This window comes from Eubalaena glacialis, chromosome 6 (genome assembly GCF_028564815.1).
Source record: "Eubalaena glacialis isolate mEubGla1 chromosome 6, mEubGla1.1.hap2.+ XY, whole genome shotgun sequence".
NCBI classification, from domain to species: Eukaryota; Metazoa; Chordata; class Mammalia; order Artiodactyla; family Balaenidae; genus Eubalaena; species Eubalaena glacialis.
In genome coordinates this window covers 87,931,401-87,955,199 of record NC_083721.1, presented here as the reverse complement: position 1 = coordinate 87,955,199, position 23,799 = coordinate 87,931,401, and positions in this window count along the sequence as shown.

The following is a 23,799-nucleotide window of genomic DNA, read 5'->3' as shown; positions in this document are numbered from 1 at the left end:
CTGCATTAGGATCAAAACCCTCACTTTAATCTCTTTGGCAATATTTTCATATCGAAAGAAACAAGGGCTGAGCTGGAATAAGTTCAGGCTCAAGAATGACAAAAATGTGATCTATATTAACAACTTTGAATCATTAGGATGCCATTTACCCTATTAATGCTGAAATTAAAAAAATTTTATTCCAAGAGTTTGTCTTTAAGTTAAATATTAGACTTTTCAAAATGTATATTCTGTCTTAAAATTATCTATAAATTCAAAGGTGACATCCAAGTTCATGCCAGTAATGCAGCTATTCATATTCCATCATTCATAAAAGAAGTTATATCTTACTGTGAAGTGTTCATGAAGAATGTCTCCAATTTCCTATATTGGCTGCAAACAAGAGTCTAAGCTCTAATAATTTATGATGAGCCCCTTTGACTTATGGGTTCACCTCAAGTTGAAAATAGATTCCTAAATCATTTCATTTAAAAAGTGGCTATTTCCTACGACACTGTATCAAAATGTATTGTCTGTCAGTTCAAGGATCCTTTAACATTTTCTCAAAGTTCGTATTAGTTGGACCATCTCTATAATATTGTTCACTTAGAAATACCCACACAAGGAACTTCTCTAAGGTTTCTCTTTCAGTCGTGCTCTTCTCTTAATTCTACATTCTCTGTTCCTCACCAGAGGTATCAGAAATCTAAGCTTTTAGTGAAAAGAAAATGACTTTGCCATCTGGAATACATTTGACTAATATCTCTGGAGAATGGGAATTTCAGAAGAGCCTTTTCTTTCTTGTAACTAATTTTTCCTATTTTCCTTTACAAATTAATGACAATAGTTTAAAAAAAGAATTTATTCAAATTTGTATAATACTTTATGCTTCACAGTACCACTTTTACAAACATTATCTCACTTGATCCTTAAAAGAAACTCTAATGGAAGTAGGGTAGGTATTACTGTTTTGCCTATTTAAAGGTGAGAAAACCAAGGCTCAGAAAGATAAAGATCACTTAAGGAGCAGGTGGTGGAGCTGGGATTTGCACCTTGGTCTGAGTCCATATCTAGCGTGGCTGACACTCTACCCCAAAGACAATGTTTCTGCCAATATCAAGGAATGACAGGAGACTGGTAAATAGGCTACAGGAGTTCTCTAGCAACTGAACATTGTACAAGAAAAGGAAGAACTTTCCTACATTGCTAGTAACTGCTGACTTGTATACTGTAACATTGTCCAGGCAGCCCTGGTACCTGGCACAGATGGTGAGATCTGTACCTGGGTAGGGCAGAGCATTTATCCATCAGCAGAGAACAGTAGGAGCAGGGTAGTAAAACTTGGGGCCAGGTAAGGGAGGCTGATTTATAAGGGTTCCACAGCAGGGGAGCATGTTACCTTATTTAGTGAGATGATACATGCCGAGCCCATCTTCTCCCCAGGGTTCACATGCTGCCCAGGAATGTGAGTAATGTCATGTTCAAGTACTGACCATCATGCCTAGCTCAGAACTGCTACTCCTCTCCGGCACTAGGTCCTTCCTTCTTTCCTTCCTGCCTCCCTTCCTGACTTTCTTCATTCATTTATTTATTGAGGTATAATTGACATCAAGACCCATTCCTGACTTGAGCAAACCATGCCCAAATCCTCTTTCCTTTTGATGGGGTGTCCACCCCTTCCTGGCAATTTGAATTCCATCTGGTCATCTCTTCCAGGAGACACTGTTTAAATGCTTTTTTTTCCTATGTCAGTCATCAGCTGATGGAAATATAAAAACGAGAGTGCAGTTCAGCTAGCTCAACCCACCAACCACATCTAATTTTTAGCTTTGGCTCAACCAGGACACCCTTGACATTTAGAAGTAGCACTATCAAATAATACTAAATTAAGTATCTGACACAGAGGACCATGTACACCGTTTTTCAAATTTTTACAAGGTTCATAGATTTGCTTTGGAACTTGTACCCAGATTTGAGGGAAGTTTATGTAGAGCTAGTAGGAGTTTGGAGCCAGTGAGAGTCAAATGTTTCTCTTTCAGAAGTTTATAAGAATAAATATAGCAAAGAAATTCTCCCTTTTCCTCCCAAAACACTCTTCCCACTTTTCTAAGAGTAAGTCAAGAGCATGGATGGGGTTTTATATTTCTTATTATTTCTAGCTCTAGGTCACTTAATTCTCAATACATAATATATGTTCAGTACATATTTCTTAAATAAATTAACTTTTTCTTACTATAAATACCTTTTTTTCCCCTCCAAATTACTGGTTTGCTAAAGTAGGGGAAGCTGAAGTACTATAAAAAATTTCAATGTTATTTCCTCAACTGAAATTAATGCTGCATAACCTAGACTCTCAGATATAAACAACTTTGGAGGTTGGAGTCCATTATTAACAGTAATGCTACCTTCTATCAAAGTGTGTGGTTGCAGCCTAGTTCTATTGCAAATTGGTGGTAGAAACATCTAGCTATTTAATAAAAATTGGTGCTCCCTCTTTCTTAGTGGAGAGTCATAGTTGAGAAGCAGCTGCCCAGCTAGTGATTAATCTACTCACGTCCTGCATTTGGGTTGGGCTATACAAAAAGTTTTTATCAAAGGAAAGAGAGCAGAAGTGCTGTGAGTCACTTCCAGGCAAGGCTGTTAAGAAGAGAACACCTGAGAGGACAGTGGACCTTCGTAATGGAATAGCCTAAGTCCTTGAATCTCCTTGTAGAAGAAGACTGCCTTCCAAACAGGAATATACACATTACACTATTAGATGAGCATAGAATAACCTTATAATGTGCTGAGCCGTTTAAATTTTGGTATTTGTTTGTTGAAGAGCTAGAGTTACATTGCTTCTATGTATCATTTGGAAGCAATGTGACTAAAAATTTAAAAATTAGCCATGCAACAATTTCAGGTATCCTTTTTTTAAATTATAAATTTATTTATTTTTATTTTTGGCTACGTTGGGTCTTCGTTGCTGCACGTGGGCTTTCTCTAGTTGCGGCGAGCGTTGTGGTGCACGGGTTTCTCATTGCGGTGGTTTCTCTTGTTGCAGAGCATGGACTCTAGGCGCGCGGGCTTCACTAGTCGTGATACGTGGGCTCAGTAGTTGTGGCACGTGGGCTCAGTTGCTGTGTGGCATGTGGGATCTTCCTGGACCAGGACTTGAACCCGCGTCCCCTGCACTGGCAGGCAGATTCTTAACCACTGCGCCACCAGGGAAGCCCAATTTTAGGTATCCTTGAATGCAGTGCTAAGGGAATCCCTGATACAGCAGGGAGAATATATAAACAGGCCAGGGCAACAGGAATAGAAGGTACCTAAAGGAATCTCTTAAAGTTGTGAAAGAACAGAAGGAAGAGAATTTGATTCAAAAAATGAGTGAGTTGCTTAGTAAGAACTTTGTCTTTCCACAGATCTTTACTGTTTATGAAACATGATGGTGAGTATAGCATGGACTTGACCACTAGGTTTTGTTTTTTTATCAAAGATGTTTAAGTCTTTAGTGACACTTTTTTCCTCCAAATGGAAATATATTCTAATTTTAAAGAAACAGCTAAAATAAGATTCTCTGTACAAATTTTTAAATCTGACCTTATTTAAACTCAGCTATTGTATAAAGTGAAGATTATCTAATACTATATATTCACTGATAATTTGCATATATGACTTAAGGTATTTAAATAGCTATATTAGTCATTTCTGTGTCCTGAATGTTCTGAAGAAATTCATTTCAAAGATTCCTTTCAAAGAGTATTATTGCTATTAATGTTTTCTTGCTAGAAAAGCTTAAGGCCTCTCCTGTGAAGCTGTGACATATTACAAAAAGTCTTCCATAATGCAATTAAAAAGGCCCAGTTATTTCCATGGGACAGCAACCGTTGTTCACGGTCCTGAAGAAATTTTTCTTCCCAACAATTTTACTATGATAGAGCCATCATTTCTCTCAGAGTGACCCAATACAGTCAGAGCTAGTTTGGCGAAAGAACATTTTAAAAATTATGGCCCCAAATTTTAGTAAAAAAAATGACACTTCTCAGATTTTTGCTCAAGTTTTAAAATGTGTATCTTTGATTTTGCTTTCCCTCCAGTTATAATAATTTCCTGAGGCCAAATAAATGTGGACTTGTATGCTGAATGTCAGCTGAGTTGTAGAAAGTTGCTGGTAATTCATTTCTTAAAATATTATACATTATTTTTCACTTCTTCTAGAATACTGAGTGGGCCTAAATCCTCTTTATTCATCTTGCTATTAGCTGGAGGCTGATACAGGGTTATATTATGAAGTTTAAAATAACATAGCACACAGAGTGAAATCAGTGTTGTTGAAGACAACAAATAATGCACATATTAATTCGGTTATTATGATTTTCATTTTTATTTTGCCTATCATCCAATTATTGTCACATTTTGCTTCAATTTCAATCCCATTGTGATTTGTTCAGTAACTCTTTTGTTGATACTCTTATAATATCACCTACACTTTTTAGCACAGTGCTTAATATATAATAGATTCCCAATAAATGTTTAGCTTTCTGAATTTTTAAAATGAAGCAGATATACTATTTTGTTCTAGTTGATTTAGCTGAAGATTCTGAATTTTTGTAATAAGCTCGAATCAGAATTCATCGTGTGGTGATATGATACATTCTGTCAGGAGCTGTGCTCTTTCCTTTCAGGCCTGCAGGCAGAAACACCCACACCAAAAGAGCTCAGCACCCAGCAGTCCAGAGGATTTCCCTCTGGACAGTGTAGATGCCCTTCTTTCTCCTCCCTCTGCATTTCTCCAATGACTTCGACTCATTTGAAACTAGATTTAGGGGCATGCCAGACAACTGCCTAGGATGTTAGTCTTTAAGGACTACTAAGGCATCAACAGGATAAATTAGAAACAGGTGCCAGTTAACTCAGCTTTCCACCCGCAGTCGACTAGCAAAATGCATACTGGTATTACTTCTGCCAAGAGGACATACAAACAATCCTGCTTAATGTGCCTATCTATTCTGTTGAATATTCTGAGGAACCTGAAATCAGCAATCATAGCTGACATATCTTAAATAAAGGAATGGCACAAGGTTATTTAGAGTGAACACATGACATATTTTATTATCCAAATGTTAAATGCTTTAATATAGTTCACAGAAAGTTTTCTGGTTAAGAAAATTGACAAAGAAAACAGAAGAGAGAACCAGGATGACAGAAAAGGAGGAAATGCTTTTCTTGTTTTTCCTCTTTAGAAGACTGAATCTGCTTCAATCAGTAGAAGTGAGTTTAGTATGTTACCTTTTTTGGTGTGTAATTTTTGTTAATAGAAAATCAGTTTCTCCACATCTCTACTAAATAAATGTTGAATAAGTAGTTGAATCTTGTTGGTTTGAGGGAAACAACATATTAATATGTCTCAGTCCAGTCCTGAAGCATTTCTGGCAACGGGTTCTCCATTTTTATGGGGGTCGTTGTTGTGTAGACCTGACTCACTTTTGCTCCCTGATTTCAAACCATATTCATCCTGAAGCTTGAGAATATACACTTTGGTGCTTGGTCTTTACTACTGTATGTGCTCTCTGTTTGAATGACATGGGCAATAGGAACATCAGCAGGATTGTTACAGTAAAGAAATGATGCCCAGTGGGGGTAACAGGTAGACTCAAAAGAGACAATGGTACCCAGTGGACACAGAGGACAGGATATGCCCACCCAGTATCAGCAACCTGCAGAGATTCCGATGTTCAACAGGAGGTGAAGAGACATCTTCCCTCAGTTTTCCAGGCAAAGGAGACCAAAACAGCATATGTGAAAATTATTATTGGGTTTGGTTGCAAATTAGAAAAAAACTCAACTAACAGTAGTTTCAAGAAATAGTAGTGTATTTCTTACATGCCAAGAAATATGGCATGAAAGCTAGCTGCTGCACTGGTTCAGCCACTCAACAATGACATCGAGGACTCAGGCTTTTCCAGCTTCATGTTCTGCCATTCTTAGCAATTTAGCGTTCATCCTCATGTCCATAGCTCATGATTGCTATATGGCTGCTGCTGTTTAGACATCTAATTTACCGCCAAGCCAGGAAGAATGAAAAAGTGAAAGCGACCATGACAGAGTGTGCCTCTTTTTATTGAGAAAGAAAAAGCTTTCATAGAACCACCCCAAAACAAATTTATTCTTGGGTCTCATGGACCATGGCAGTGTCAGAAGACCACCTCTGGCAAAGCTGGGACCAGGCCAGCCATAATTGGCTTAGACTAATCAACTATCCATCCCCGAGACTGCCATCCCACACAAAGTCAGGATTCTTTTAGCAAGGTAGAAGGTGAAAATTGGAGTAAGTAATTAAAAGAGTCTGCCACTGCCAGGTGTCATGGGATGAGAGGTAAGTGGGAAGCAAAAGAGGAAATAAGCAGTGGCTATCATCTCATAGCTCAAGACCTATCTCTGAGCACACACAGAAGTTATCCACTGGAAGTATCCTAGGGAAAATATGTGGACAAGATGAAAAACTTCTAGACCACGAGGAATCCTATAATATAGGTTGGGCAAGACTCCTGAATAGTTCTTACCGGTAGTGGATCGTATATTAAACTCAGGCTGTAGTAGAGAAGATACAAACAAAAACCATTTTACATGACTTTAAGAGAAGAGGCTTTAATTTTATCCATGGCAGGGGTGGTAGTCACATTTCCTCCTTCCCACCACACCACTGTCCCCTCCTGAGAATTTTCAGTTTCACTTTGGTTTGAACTTCAGATCCAAAGACTGCTGATAATTTTAGGATATTCAGTAGAGTATTCATTCTTTTGAGGGTTTGGGCTATTTGGGGATCAACAAAAAGAGGAAAGATCTATTCATTCCATTTGTAAATTTGTGATAGGAAATACCAAATTAAGAGGATAAAGAGCCAGCCTGGTTTTTTTTTTCCTCCTAATGTCAGAGTCACTATCTATAAATACATTTTTCATAGTTTGCAATTAGTAACAAAAAGAATGGATATTGTGAGTTTCTAATTTTCTAGGATAGGTACATTCTTTCATTGTTATTTGAGGATGCATGTTAGTAAAACTGAAAGTTTTTCTGGAATATGATCGTTTTGATCATGAATAGTTGTACTAATCAGCAAGATTTTAGTTTTACTTTTATCTTCTACTGCCTCAGTTTCCTGCTGTTTTGAGGTATATTAGCAGGGACCCCTTCTATTGTAAATTATATTAGTACTATTTATAGTTCAAGTGCAAGGAAAAAAATAAGTTATTGCTTCACATAAATGAAAGGTCCATGGCTTGATCCAGGGTTTATCTCTATTCATCTCTGTTTTATATTATGTTTTGACTTCATTTTCTCCTACTTCAGATGGCCCCTTCCATGTAGCTAAAGAAGATGGGAGAAAGCAGCTCTAGTTTATGGTATTCTCATAGCTCTTGATCTGAAAGGAAGAAAGTCCTGCTTTCTCCCAGTGTTCTTGTATCACATAACAGGGAAGGCGCTGATTGGCCCTGTTTGCACTATGAATCCACCACTGAAGGAGGGAGATAGATACGCTATTTTTATTGAATGAATCTGGATATTGAGCTCAGACCTGTGGGTAAGGGCAGGTGGTTGCGTTCAATCCACCTAAGCCATATAAAAAGGATGAGTTTCCCAAAGCGAAGGGGATTGGGTTCAATCTACCCAACCCATATAAAAGGTAGGAGTTTGTCAAAGGAAAGGGTTAGGATTAAGGTTAGGGATAGGGTTAGATTCAAAACAAAGCAAAACAGTAACAGCAACAGATGACTGCTCATGGAGCAAATCAATATTTCATGGAATCTAATGCCTAAAAATAAAAAGGTATTGTTTATCTTTTGCCTACCTTGAAGAAAATATAATTGCAATCATTATCAGGAAGTACTAGAAAAACTTTGAAGACATAAAAGACTCTCATTAATTTAGATCAGTTTAGTATAATAATAATATCTACTAGCACTGAATGTCATGCTGGGCCAAGCATTCTATTAGTCATACTTTTTATTTCTGTAATCCTTAGGGCAGTTATATTTTTCTAATGAGGAAATTGAGTCTTACAGAGGTTGAATAAGTTGCTTAAAGTCATGCAGGTACCTAGTGGCAGAGAGATCTTCTGGCTTTAAACATACTCTTTACAATAAGATTCATTATCATGAACTGGTCGAAATCTGTTCATGTTGTCTGAGATGTTCTCAAACATCCTGAAATTGTTCTGTTGCTTTCAAGGGTATCAGCTAACAGCTAAAAAAATGTTACTTAGCAGAAGTCTTTGGTCTCCCTCTTTATTCTACAAATTTTATTTTATATTTATAATTTATAAATTTAATAAATATATGAGAATGAGTGGTAACTACCATATGAATTGCTTTTCTCTAAATTAATACTTAACTATTTGTTTCCTTGAATAATTTAAACATTCTTGCCTACAAGATTAAATTGTACCATCTTTGACACATATTTGTTAAGCTTGAGCTCAGTCCTTGTTTATATTTTCACAAATTTGAAATTAGTGGAAAGCAAATTAATGTTTTTTTCTCTATCAATAAGGCCAAAAATAAGCCAATTTCTTTCTATTAGGATGTGTACAGTGAAGCATTAGTAGAGTGTTGAGGGAAAATATTTGAAAAGATCCAAAATGAAATAACAAATTAATTAAAAAGAGTTCAGTATTAATCTGTAAGACATTCTGCTGTTTTTCAGAGCTTCTTCTTTCAGTTCATCATTCAACAATCAACAAACATATTTTGCTAGTTGTGTGTCAGGCATTGGCACAAGAGTTGGGAAATCAACAAGGAAAAATACGGGATCCCTGACTTCAAGAAACTTAGAGTCTAGTCTGAGAGACAGATGAGTAGACACATAACTAAACAGAGGCTGAGGTACACACAATAAGCTATGGGGATCCACAGAAAAGGCTCCTAAGACAACTTAGGTGATCAGGATTGGGTTGGAAAAGCAATTACAAAGTTTCCTGGGAAGCTTGGTTCCTGAAGTGAGTTGTGAAGGATAAATATAAGCAGCATATGATAAGAGGGGATGGAGACAGAAAGGGTTCCAAGCAGAATAGGCAGTGTGTACTAGGTCCACATCACCAAGAGGAGAGGCAGATGGAGGAAGGGGTGGGGGGGATATATTTAGAAATCTAAAAATAGTTCAGTATAATTTGGGGTGGAATGTGGTAGGGAGACAAGTGGGGATTGATAGGAAAGAAGTATTTGAGTTCCATCCCACCAATATGAGTAGATAATTTGAACCTCATTTGCCTGTAAGTAGAGAGATTCTACCATCTAAAGAAACAGGAGGCAGCACAACATGCAATCCAAGAGGCAAGGTTCCAAGAGCAGCCAAAGTCAATAACAAGAGGACACTAGCCAATGTCAGGAGATGCCCAAAGCTGTAACTGGGGAAAGGAAATGAATGAAAACTGGGGGAAGAAAGTTATGGGAATAAGAAAGGCATAAAAGGAACAGCTGGTGGAGCATTCTAACCAAGAGTATCAAATAGCTCCTTGATTTATTTTTCCTTTGGAGGCCCATAGACTCTTAAAGTTCTGTCTTTCACCTGATAAAATACACAGAAGATACACATACTTGGCTACCAATATGGAGAATGGCTGCCAACTACAACCAGGAAGGATTACAGGATCTCACTCCTCCAAAGGTGAACAATGTTCTAAACAAGGCTGAGGGCAGGGAAAGGCAGAGCTATTTTAGACTCCTTAGCCTTCTCCTCTCTGACAAGAAATTGTGTTAGTACTCTTGGAAGGCTATAAATAGTATTCTCTAATGAAGAAGGAAAAAAGACAGAATCACACATTTCCCTGCTGTACTTAGGGAAACATAATGTTAATGCCCCTGGATATAAACAGAACTCTCAGAAATAAAAAGTACTTCCTTGTTTATGGGAGATTGTGAAAGAGAATCATACACTGTTAAGATTATGGTCATGTTTACAGCTAGTAGATTAAATCTTAAGAGGATTTTATTGATATAGGAATAGCCTAACACATAAAGAAAATATGTGGGAAATATGTCTGAAAATGAGCACTTCCAGATATGTTCCATGCCATTGTTCTACTCATGTGACTTGTTCCAGAAACATATTTAAGCCAGTCATAGGAAATTACAGCCACTCCCTCTTGGATTGGCCCAAACCACCTTCTAGTTCTTTAGCAAGGTTACTGATGAACTGGTACTCAACCCAGGCCCATCTTTCTCTGAAAACACAAATGGATATGGTCCCCTGGGTTGATATCCTTGATGCTCTTTCCTGGATGTGATTTTGGTACTTGATGCCAGTCTTGCATACCCCACTGCTGATGAGAGGGTAAATGATGACCTCGATACAAATTTATTCTGGATAAGCAAAACCCTTTCCTCCTCCCCTCCTTCCTCAAGAGGAAGATTAGACAATCCGATATGACTAAAGGTGTCTGGTTTGACCGTGAGGCAGGTTAAAAAGGTGGTATTAATAGACAAAATGACTACAGAGAGTCCCTGCTTCTCAAAAAAAAGTCCCTGGTCCTATACCTTCAAAAGTGCATTGTCCATGTTAGTCTCCCATTGGTTACAAACAACAAAGAAAGTGAGTAAACTTTCTGGGCGGGCGGGAAAAGCATTCCGTATTCTCTTTCAAGGTACGTAGATAAGGTGTGAAAAGAGTTCTTGCACGGTACAAAATACATTAACCATAAAAGGAAAAAAATCTATGAATTGAACTACATTAAAATTAAGAATTTCTGTTCATCAGATGACACCATGAAGAGAGAGAAAAAGACAAGTCACACACTGGGAGAAGATACAACTGTAACTGGCAAAGAGCTAGTATCCAGAATGTATAAAATACTCTCACAATTCAATAAGTAAAAGCATAAATGATGAAATAAAAAATGGACAAGACACTTGAACAAACATTTCACTAAAAAAGATATACAAGATGTTCAACTTAATTAGGCATCAGAGAAATGTAAACTAAAACCAAATGAGACACCATCACACACCTTCCCGAAGGGCTCAAATTAAAAGGACTGATAATAACATGTGTTGGTGAGGATGAAGTGCAGATACATACATTGCTGATAAGAACAAAAATCATACAACCACTTTAGAATGCTATTTGGTAGTCTCTGTTAGTATATTATGAATATAAGCACACTGTATGGTCTAGCAATTTCACTCCTAGACATACATCCAACAGAAATGCACACATATGCACACCAAAAACCATATATAAGTATGTCTATAGCAGCATTATTTGTAATAGCCCTAAACTGAAAACATCCCCAGAGTTTATAAAAAATAATGTGAATTTAGAAATTGTGGTATATTTATAACATGGTTAATTGGACAAATATTATGTTGAGAAGAAAAAAAGCCAGATACAAAACAATAATAAAAAAAAATAAGGGGGAAAAGTTATCTATGGTGTTAGAAATTAGGATAATGAGGGACTTCCCTGGTGGTTCAGTGATTAGGAATCAGAGCTCTCACTGCCAGGGCCCCGGGTTCGATCCCTGGTTGGGGAAGTAAATTCCCTCAAGCTGCGTGGCACAGTCAAATAAAATTTAAAAAAATGAAGGAAATTAGGATAATGATTGCTATGTTATGAGTGAATATGAGAAGATATGAGTGAGGCTTCTGGGGTGCTGGTAATATTTTATTTTGTGACTAGGTGGTGCTTACATGTGGTGCTTATTTTGTGATAACTCATCTAGCTATGTACTTATTTGTATTTTTTTCTGTATATATATATAGTACTTCACTTTTAAAAAAAGAGTTTATTTTTAAGAAGTGCGTGAAAGTAGCTTGACCCTCAGTTGTTATTTAAATAATTCCTTGGACTTCTGCCATCCAATGCTCACTTGCCAAATACGGTTGTGTCGGCAGTGCTGACAGAACTAGAGCAGGAGAGAGGATCCCTACATAGTTTGGCCTGAGGCTAGTTGGGACTCCTTGACCTTCAGGGGGAAGGTGATGGTTAACTGTCAAATTAACATCTATATTTTTAAACTTTAATATATAAAAAGGGAAATATGGCTTAATTATATCCCTAATGAAATGTCATGCAATGTCTTGGTAAAGACATGGATGTTGAATCTATGTAAAATGAAAATTGCTTGACACTGTTAAAATACATATAATTTTGCTGTGGCATAGAAAGTGCCACAGTTTCCCAGAACTAAGTAGATAAAGAATGTGTGTGATAACAGGGAAATAACTGGGCCCTGGTGGGATTGATCTATGGACAAGGCAATCAGTCTGTTTCCTAGAATAATTTTCATGTCTCCAAGGTAACATCACATAATCAGTGTTGGTTTTTTCATAGCATGTTTAGCATAGCAAAAATATAAACAGATTGTTCTAGCTTACAGATGAGACATTTAAAAAGCTTAAATTGCCATCTACTTATTTAGTTATGAAATCATAAATTATTAGAAAAAAAGGCTGAATTCAGAAGCTATGTATCACCTTCAGGGTCAAGTAATACTGCTCAGCATGGAATATAAGTTTCATCATGATTTGCTTCTTGCAAACTTCTCCATCTTCCCACCTTCATCTCTGCCCACTCCATCGTCTCTTGACCCACTGTATACTCCAGTAGTTGCTGACTACTTCTAATTACTGAATATTTGCTCTTCCAAACTTCCAGACTTTGTGCATGCTCTTAACTCTGTACTGAAAAGCCCTTCCTTTAATTATCTGCCTGGAAAATTTGTATTCATCCTTTAAAAACTTCCTCAGTCTCAAAGATTAAACACTCCTTCCTCTATTCTAACTGCAAACCATTTCTGTTTCCATTACTGATCTTATGATTCTATTTTTTTTCCTTCTCTCCTTTGATATTTAGAATTCCTTGAAGATATGGGTTACATTTTATGCATCTCTGTACACCAACTCCTGTTGTTCCAACATCTGGAGCATGGATAATGCTAAAGGAATATTTACCGAATGGAATTGAAAACAATTTGCTCTTTCACAAGCAATTTGCCAAAGAAGAAATTCAAATGGCCAATAAGCATATTAGAAAATCTCCAATCTCATTATTATTTAAACAACTGAAAGTTGAAATAATATACATTATTTTCTTCCTTACAGTTAAACACCTAAAAATATTATAATACCTGGGCTATTGCTGATGCACTCAGTTTGTTACCTCTTATCAAGTGCTTTTAAAAAGTTTATAAAATTTGACCTGTACCAAAAAAAAAAAGGGGGGACTTCCCTGGTGGTCCAGTGGTTAAGACTCCACACTTCCAGTGCAGGGGGCACGGGTTCAATCCCTGGTCGGGGAACTAAGATCCTACATGCCGTGCAGCGTGGTCAAAAAAAAAACAAACAAACTTTGACCTGTAAATATATTACTAGATGTCCATTCTCATGAAACAATCCAACAATGTGTATACATTTATGCACTAATATATATTTACAGTGTTATTTATAATAAAGAAAATGGAATATAAGCAAAGGGGCCAAAATTAAAGGAATAATTTAATCCCCTTAAATAATTGTGATACATCTCTACTGCTGAAAAGAAACACTTGTGCTCAGCTCCATGACAGCAAACCAAGGCTTAACTGCAGTTTCAGCCACTCCCAGGAACATGACCTTTACCAGTCAATCTGGAATTATCTGATCTGCACTATTGAGGTAATCTGCCCGAGAGACCCCTGCCCTTCCCCTAAAGGAAGGTCACTTTGCCTGAAATAATCCTTTCTTTTGTTTATGACTTCCTTGTCCCACCCTCTTTGTGCCCTTAAAAACCTTCCAGTTTGTACAGCTCCTCAGAGCTCCTTTCTATTTTCTAGATGGGATGCTGCTCGATTCATTGAATAAAGTCAATTAGATCTTCAAATTTACTTGGTTGGATTTTGTTTTTTAACAGTGGAACATGGTGCTTTACAGTGTGTTTAATGACATGGAAAATGTGTATAATATAAAGTTACCCCCCAAAACGAGATACCAAAATGCATATGTATATACAGTATCATTTCAATTGCATAAAGAAAACTTTTGATTAAAAGATTAAAGGAAAAATACCCCAAAAAGATAGCAGTGGTGCCTCTAAGAAATGAAGTTAAGAAAAATATTTTTGCTTTCATAAACTTTCCTCTAGTTCCTAAATTCCTGTAACAGTCTGGTTATCAGGAGAAAAAAGAATTCCCCTCAATTATGCTTCTTATATATAAATTAAAAACAAAACCATTTTTAATTTGAATAAACTCTAGATAGGGCATGCCTGATTATTAAAAATTCTAAAACACAGAAAATATTTTAAAATCATTTTTTATTACTGTCCAATGATCAGATAACTTGAATTGATCCCTAAGAGGTGGAGCATTTCCCAGAGAAGGGAAGAATGTGAATCATCAAATATTTCTGAATCTGGAACCAGGTGGTGGGACAAACTCTCTCACATATTTCCTTAGTTATCTTCCATGGAAATACTACAGAGCAGATATCATTATTCACAGAATCACTCTAGTATATGACAAAGTCAAATTTTGATTCCAGGACTATCTGCTAAAAAAGTGTCATTCATTCTATTGCAATTAACACTCTAAGCAAAATAAGAGTTCACAGCCTGCTTTAATGAAGAGATAAAAATTATTTATAGTGAGTCATACAATTTGTTTACTTAAAGCTTTTTATTAAATAGATTGAATTTGCTTCCTGACTCATAATTTACGCAAACCTTTTCATCAAGGGAAACCCTACTAGACGATGAATGCCTTGAAAATAGGGACCATCTTACAAGCCTTGTGAGTATGTTTTCCTCAGCCCAGCCTGGGGTCAGAAGCACCTGTAGGGATTCAGTAAGTATCTGATGAATTAAATCAATCAGATCCTTCAGCAGGAACTTAAATCTTTCCAAGACAAAGTTACCCCAAATTTCAAATTAGGTCAAATTATAAAAATGAGGTTTTATTGTGTTTCATGCACACTTTTGTGAGCACCATTCTTAACCCTGACAGCAAATTTTACTGTCAAGAGATAGGTCTCCCTTAAGATTTTAGTGCAGTGATTAAAACCCTCTCTTTCAAGATCTGAAAAATCACAACATCCTATTTTAGGAGCAAGGATTAAGGGCTATTGACTTTAGTCTCTTCTAGAAACACTTGTTCACTGATTTTTGTGGTCATTACTACAAACTCTATCTTGTCAGGGGACCTCAAAGTGACTGAGATTTCAGAGAAACAATTCTTGACAAATATGAACTTTGAGAACTGCCCCCTTTTGGTCAGCTTTGGGTTCTGTGCTGCTTTTGATGAAGGTTACTGAAATTAAAGAAGCACCAAAGATAAGACTTGGTAGCCAAATTCTCTTCAGACTCATTAGTTTCTTTATCTTTCTAGGAAAGCAATGCTTTGAGGAATATTTGTAAATGGGGAAGGGGGAAAAAGACGTCCTGAGCCCTACTATGAATCAGGCATTGTATATACATTATTGCATTTGGAATCACAAAATTCCTATGAAGTAGGTATTCTTCATATTGCAGATGAAGAAACCAAAAGTTAAAATAATCACTCAACGACTCACAGCTAATAAAAGATTGAACAGAATTTCTGAATTGTTTCTTTGCTCTCATATATATTCTCTGCCCTCTCTCTGGCTCGCTGTTTATTAGCAGAAACTATATTTCCCAGGTTCCTTTGTTGTGCCTTTTGGATGTATTCAGCCAAGGGGTAGGAGGGTTGGGACCTGGTGGAGAGGAAACTAAGTCCCCCGAGTTTATGATTAACTCTCTATCCAAAACTATATTTCTTTTCTTGTCCCGCCTCTGTTCCCCTCAGGATTGAGAAGTATTGAAGAAAAGGGGGGACTGAAACCAAGCAGGAACCTGTGAGGCCTTCCCAGGTACAAACACCCCTGTGCCTCCCTCCTCCCCCGCTTCTTGTTTGACCTTCCCTGAGATCCAAAGAGCAGACTCAAGCAGTTAATGATTAGGACAATAGAGCCACAGGACTCCTAGTTCCACCTGAAGAGATAGAGATAACAATCTGATGCATATCTTTGAGTTGTTCTGCAGAAACTAAGACCCCCACCCAGTGGAGGATGGTGCCTACATGTTGCCCGTAAACACACAGACCCCAGACTGGGTGGAACCAGAAGAATGATGATTAAGATTCCCCAAACATCACTCTGTTACCTCACCACCAACCAATCAGAAGAATGTCCATGAACTGATTACGCACCCTGCAACTCTCACCCCTAAATTGTCTTTAAAAACCCTTCCCTAAGAGCCATCAGCGTCTTCTGAGCATTAGCTGCCTATTCTCCTTGCTTGGTGCCCTGCAAATAAACACCATATTTTCCTTCACCACAGCCTGGTGTCAGTAGATTGGCTTTGCTGCATGTTGGGTGAGTGAACCCAAGTTCGGTTCAGTAACAGAGACTAGGAGGCCACAGAAAAGTAGACAGGATAGTCCTACTCCTTGCTTTACCTAGGCTAACCTTTCCAGAAGCAGCTCCAGCTCCTTGGTGGCTCCAGGTCTAATCGGTCTAGCTATAGTTCTAGCTCCCATTAGATGGCCTCAGTTTGGGGCTCTGATAATCCACCTCCTCCCTGCCGCTTTAGTCTTAGGGGTTGCTGCTTCTTGTTCTTGCAAACCTCTGACTTGCCTGCCCTGCCCCCTTTCCCATCAGCTTCTCTGCCCTTTCATCAACTGTGTGAACAATATTCTGCATGAAAACTCTAGCATTAAAAAAAAAAGAAGGAAGGAAGGAAAGAAGGAAGGAAGGAAGGGAGGGAGGGAGGAAGGAAAGAAGGGAGGGAGGGAGGGAGGAAGGAAGGAAGGAAGGAAGGAAGGAAGGGAGGAAACACCTGGATTGGTTTCTCTGTTCTTAATTTATCCTTGACTGATAAAGATTGAATCTGAATCTGTTTGATCCCCTTGCACCGCCAACAGAAAGGTGATTTTTTTTAAGATAATGAGTGGTCCCACATTAACATGTAACAAGAATTTCTGTCTCTGACTCCATTTCATATATCCCAAGACTATCCAATGTTTTGTCACTATTTAAAACTATTTTAAAATAGTTTTTTTTCTAACATCTTTATTGGGGTATAATTGCTTTACAATGGTGTTAGTTTCTGCTTTATATGTAACTGGAAACTATTACTGACGCAGCTATGTTCAAGATGTTTGTATATAAATTAGTTACTGAAGTGTGGGCTGGATTTTGGCAGAGAAACATATGGAGCCCAAAAAGTATACCACGTAACCATGGATTTTAATGTTTTATTAAGACTCATTTCCCTTTGGCCACCAGTCCTGCAATTTGTCATACTGTCAGATGCTGAGCTTAAAGCTTTTGCTACATGTTTTGAAAAAGGAGACTGAACATTCGCAATTGTCTAACCCACAAGCAATCTGAACTATGTTCTCCAGGCTTTAGAATGCTTTCAGGCAAGTGAAGATGCTCCTTTTCCTGAACTGTATATTATAACCAATTTGTTGAATGAGCCAAACTCAGGAGTATGCCAGTAGAAACCAACCTATTTTTCTTCCCTTTTTCTTCAAGTCATTCAGCAACCTGGTTTCCCCTCACGATTAGGATAATATGTCCCCCAAGTCCCATAGCTTCTTTAATCACTCTTATATGATACACAGATACTTCCTTTGTTTTCATATTAAAAAGCCCACTCAATGCACCCCAAGCCTAATTAATCACAAAATCCTTCCATTAATTAATTTAACAACTATTTACCAAACACCTATTTACCTGGTAGTATTCTAGGTTCTGTAGTTATAGCAGTAAATAAACCAGACAGAAAACCTCCCTCTCATGCAGTTCATGTTCTGGTGGGGAGATAGACAATACACATGAAAAGTAAGCAAAATATAGAGCATGCTAATTGTAAGTGCTAAGAGGGCTGAATTTTATTGATAGATAGGTTGATGATGATAAGGGGGCTTTTCAAAGTTTTCAATACCTCACTCCCAGCTGATGACCTTGCTTTCTATTTGCCTGAGAAAATTGAAGGAATCAGGCGAGAACTTTTACAAACTCCCATCACTGCATCAACCCACCTATCAACATCTATGCCCATATACTCTGCCTTCTCTCCTGTTAATTTGGAAGAACTATCGACACTCCTAGATAAATCCAACCCCTCCACTTGTGCATCAGATCCAATCCCCTCTTGCTGACTCGAGAACACTGCTTAGTCACTCTCCTCTCTCTTTCCTGTGTCATCAATTTTCTCTTGCTCGGTGGCATGCAAACATCTCTCATCTTAAAAATCCTCTTAGAGTCCAGTACTGCCTCCAGCAACCACCCCACTTTCTTTTAGAGCAAAACTCTTCCTTTCCATGTCTATACTCTCTACCCTCAATGACTCTTCCCCTGTTCTCTTTAGAGTCTGTTCAAATTAGGCTTTTCTTCCCACCCCCTCACTGATATTGAAAGGTCAACAACAATCTCCATGTTGCTAAATACAGTGGTTATTCGTCCATCCTCATCTTGCTTCTTCTTCACCACCATTTTACAAAGGCCATCAGTCCACCTCACTGAAACACATTCTTCACTTGACTTCCAGGACACACTAGCCTGGTTTTCCTTCCCTATTTCTGGAAGCACCTTCTTAATCTCCTTTATGTTTTCTCCTCATCAACCCATCTAAACACTGGAAGGCCCGATGTCTCAGTCTTTGAACCTCCCTTTTTTTCTATCTAGCCTAGGCTAGGTCTCATCTAGCCTCCCACTAATATCCAGAAGACTCCCAAATCCATATCTCCAGCCTTAAATTTTATTTTATTTTATTTATTTTGGGGGAAGTAAATTTTTCTCATTTTTACTTATATTTTCCCCAGATTTATTGAAATATAATTGACAAATAAAATTGCATAAATTTAAGGTGTACAACATAATAATTTGATATATGCATATTGTGAAATGACCACCAGAATAATATTAGTTAACACATTCATCACCTTACATAGTTACCTTTTTCTGTATGTATGGTGAGATCATTTAAGATTTACTCTCTTATTAGATTTCAAGTATACAATATAGTATTATTAACTATAGTCACCATGCTGTACATTAGATCCCCAGAACTTATTCATCTTATACCTGAATGCTTATACCCTTTGACCAACATCTTCCCATTTCCCTTAGCCCCCAGGCCCTGTCAACAACCATTCTATACTGTTTCTATAAGTTTGATTTTTTTTTAGATTCCACATATAAATGAGCATACAGAATTTGTCCTTCTCTGTCTGTCTTATTTCACTTAGCATAATGCCTTCAAGTTTCATCCATATTGTTGCTAGTAGCTGGATTTCCTTCCTTTTTATAGGCTTTTAGTTTTATGGAGTCCCACTTATTTATTTTTGTTATTGTTGCATTTGCCAAGACCCACGTCAAGGAGATTTTTCCCTAAGTTTTCTTCCACTTTTATGGTTTCAGTCCTTAATGCATTTTGAGTTAATTTATGTGCATGGTGTAAGATAATGGTTCAGTTTCATTCTTTTGCATGTGGATATTCAGTTTTCCCAACACCATTTATTTATTTATTTTTTCTGAAGATTTATTATTTTTTTTTAATTTATTTTTAATTTTTTTTATTTATTTTTTTTGCCATTGAAATTAACATACCTTTTGATCCCTTAATTCCATTTGTGGCATTAAAATAATAATGTAAATTTTATTTATTTATTTATTTATTTATTTAATTTTTTTTAACATCTTTATTGGAGTATAATTGCTTTACAATGGTGTGTTAGTTTCTGCTTTATAACAAAGTGAATCAGCTATATGTATACATATATCCCCATATCCCCTCCCTCTTGCGTCTCCCTCCCACCCTCCCTTTCCCACCCCTCTAGGTGGTCACAAAGCACAGAGCTGATCTCTCTGTGCTATGCAGCTGCTTCCCACTAGCTATTATACATTTGGTAGTGTATATATGTCAATGCCACTCTCTCACTTCGTCCCAGCTTACCCTTCCCCCTCCCCGTGTCCTCAAGTCCATTCTCTATGTCTACATCTTTATTCCTGTCCTGTCCCTAGGTTCTTCAAAACCACTTTTTTTTTTTAGATTCCATATATATGTGTTAGCATATGGTATTTGTCGTTCTCTTTCTGACTTACTTCACTCTGTATGACAGTCTCTAGGTCCATCCACCTCACTACAAATAACTCAATTTCGTTTCTTTTTATGGCTCAGTAATATTCCATTGTATATATGTGTCACATCTTCTTTATCCATTCATCTGTCGATGGACACTTAGGTTGCTTCCATGTCCTGTCTATTATAAATAGAGCTGCAATGAACATTGTGGTACATGACCCTTTTTGAATTATGGTTTTCTCAGGGTATATGCCCAGTAGTGGGATTGCTGGGTCATATGGTAGTTCTGTTTTTAGTGTTTTAAGGAAACTCCATACTGTTCTCCATAGTGGCTGTATCAATTTACATTCCCACCAACAGTGCAAGAGGGTTCCTTTTTCTCCACAACCTCTCCAGCATCTATGGTTTGTAGATTTTTTGATGATGGTCATTCTGACTGGTGTGAGGTGATACCTCATTGTAGTATTGATTTGCATTTCTCTAATGATTAGTGATGTTGAGCATCCTTTCATGTGTTTGTTGACAATCTGTATATCTTCTTTGGAGAAATGTCTATTTAGGTCTTCTGCCCATTTTGGATTGGGTTTTTTGTTTTTTTGATTTTGAGCTGCATGAGCTGCTTGTAAATTTTGGAGATTAATACTTTGTCAGTTGCTTCATTTGCAAATATTTTCTCCCATTCTGAGTGTTGTCTTTTTGTCCTGTTTATGTTTTCCTTTGCTGTGCAAAAGTTTTTAAGTTTCATTAGGTCCCATTTGCTTATTTTTGTTTTTATTTCTCTTTCTCTAGCAGGTGGGTCAAAAAGGATTTTGCTGTGATTTATGTCATAGAGTGTTCTGCCTATGTTTTCCTCTAAGAGTTTTATAGTGTCTGGCCTTACATTTAGGTCTTTAGTCCATTTTGAGTTTATTTTTGTGTATGGCCAACACCATTTATTGAAGATAAACTCCTTTCTCCATTGTGAGTTCCTGACACACTTTCAAAGATGCTGACCATACATGCATGGGTTTATTTCTGGGCTCTCTATTCTGTTCCATTGGTCTATGTTTCTGTTTTTAGGCCAATCCAATATTGTTTTGACACAGATTTTCCTTGACTCATGATGGGGTTACTTCCTAAATAACTTTTCCCGATAATATTTTCATTGTAAGTTGAAAATATTGTTAATTGAAAATGATTTAACACACCTAACCTACCAAACATCATAACTTAACCTAACCTATCTTAAATGTGCTCAGAACACTTACATTAGCCTACATGGGCAAAATCATCTAACACAAAACCTATTTTATAATAAGGTGTTCAATATCTCATGCAATTTAGTGAATACTATACTGAAAGTGAAAAACAGAATGGTTGTATGGGTACAGAATGGCTGTAACTGTATTGGTTGTTTACCCTGATGATCAAGTGGCTGACTGGGAGCTGCCCAGCATCACAAGAGAGTATACTACTACATTTTGCTAGCCTGGGAAAAGATCAAAATTCAAAGTTCAAAGTATGGTTTCTACTGAATGCATATTGCTTTCACACCATTGTAAAGTTGAAAAATTCTAAGTCAGACCATGGTAAGTCAGAGACCACTTGTTCTATGGTTTTGTAATATAGTTTGAAATTAGGAAGTGAGATACCACCAAGCTCTGTTTTTCTTTCTCAAGATTGTTTTGGTTATTCAGGATCTGTTTTGGTTCCATGCAAATTTAGGGTTGTTTTTTCTATTTCTGTGAAAAATTCCATTGGAATTTTTATTACGCAGTGCATTGAATCTGTAGATGGCTTTGGGCAGTGTGGACATTTTAATAATATTAATTCTTCTAATCCATGAACATGGGATATCTTTTCATTTTTGTTTCTTCTTCCATTTCTTTCATCAGTGTCTTACAGATTTCAATGTAGAGATTTTTCACCTCCTTGGTTAAATTTATTCCTAAGTATTTTATTGTTTTTGATTCTATTGTAAACAGGAGTTTTAAAAACTTCTTTTTCAGATAGTTTGTTGTTAGTATATAGAAACACAACTGATTTTTGCATGTTGATTTTGTATCCTGTAGCTTTACTGAATTTGTTTATTATTTCTAGCAGTTTTCTGTGTAGTCTTTAGGACTTCATATATATAAGATCATGTTATCTGCAAAGAGAGACAATTTAACCTCGTTGTTTCCAATTTGTATGCCTTTTATTTCTCTTGCTTAAATGCTCTGACTAGGACTTCCAGTACTCTGCTGAATAGAAGTGGTGAGAGTGGGCACCCTTCAGCCTTAAACTTTAGATTCATAAATCCAACTCCCTATTCAACATCTCCACCCGAATTCCCAATTGACATCTCAAAATTAACATGTCTACCTCAGAGTTCCCTTTTCCATCCCAAAATGTTCCAATTAAAGTTTTCCTCTCACCTTAGTGTAGGCCTCCTTGTGAGGAGGAAATGATATATTTGGCATATTTTCTTTCCTCATTCTACTTCCTCCCCACTCTCCAGTTCCACTCCAGGATTGAACAAGGGAGGGAGGAGAGGAAAAGTGGCGGGAAAGACCCTCCCTGACCATCATGTATCTCTTGCTCTGTAATCTGAAAATTTAGTACAGTATTTTATAATACATTTTCAAAAAGAAAATGAATTAGGGGATAGAAGATGAGAAACAGAGGAACCAGCCAATAAGTTATTGCCACAATTCATGTGAGAAATAATGGTAGCCCAAACTAAGGAATAGTCATAGGAAGGGAAAAAAGTGGACAGGATGGTGAAGTTTTCAGGCAGTAAATTAGCCAGAAGTTGATGGTTGATTGGAAGTAACAAGTGGAGTGGGAAAAGTCAGAATGATTTTTAGGTTCTAACTTTGGAGTCTGGGTGGATACTAGTTACACTGAGATACAGAATACATGGAAAGCACACAATTTTTGAGAAAGAGGAATAAATGGTTCAGTTTCAGTCATATTGCAAGCTCATGTCTAATTGATACAAGAAGAAACTGGAGAAAGTGTTCATGTAATTTAAATACAGACGATAATTTTTAATAATATGAAAGAGAGTATGTCTGCACAATAACATGGTTGGAGGGCCGGAACTTTGCATTGAACCAAACTAAGGACCATCAAATATAGAGTACCTCCGTTTCCTACTCCTGATGGAAGAAACACACTTGAAACAAAAATACACACCATTATAATCATTATATAGCTGGGGGGAAAAGGAAATGGGCTGGTTGGCATAATATTTTGCTGTGGAAATAAAGATGTGGGTGGTCTGCCCACGATCACAACCTTTTAAGACCTACATTGGGTTTAATGCCTTTCTGTAATCCAAACCCTTGCATAAACCTGCCATCTTTTCCTTATAAATCCTACCCACTCCAATCCCAACCCCCACAACTTACTTCCAAAGAAAATGGTATGTATTTAGGGCAGTCAGAATAACAGCAAAAGTAATACCAGTGAGTCTTCCTGACAACAGCAGTTTTGGAGGCTTTAGGGCCAGTGAAGCCACAGGGAAGCTGAGCTGGAGACAGCTTTGGATAATGAATCATTACCAAAAGTGTGAGCTAAATTCTGATTGCAGAATCCTTATTACTGTGATGTTACAACAATCCAAAAAGAACACAGCTGGATTCTCAGATGACAGGTGGAGCTTACAATTTCTGGCTGAAGACAGTTCAATTTTTCAGTTATAAATTGTGCAAATTTGATGTGGACATCACTGTAAGAGGATACATGTGGAACCCCACTAGGTTATTATTACAGTGACTTTTTTCTGGCAGTAAG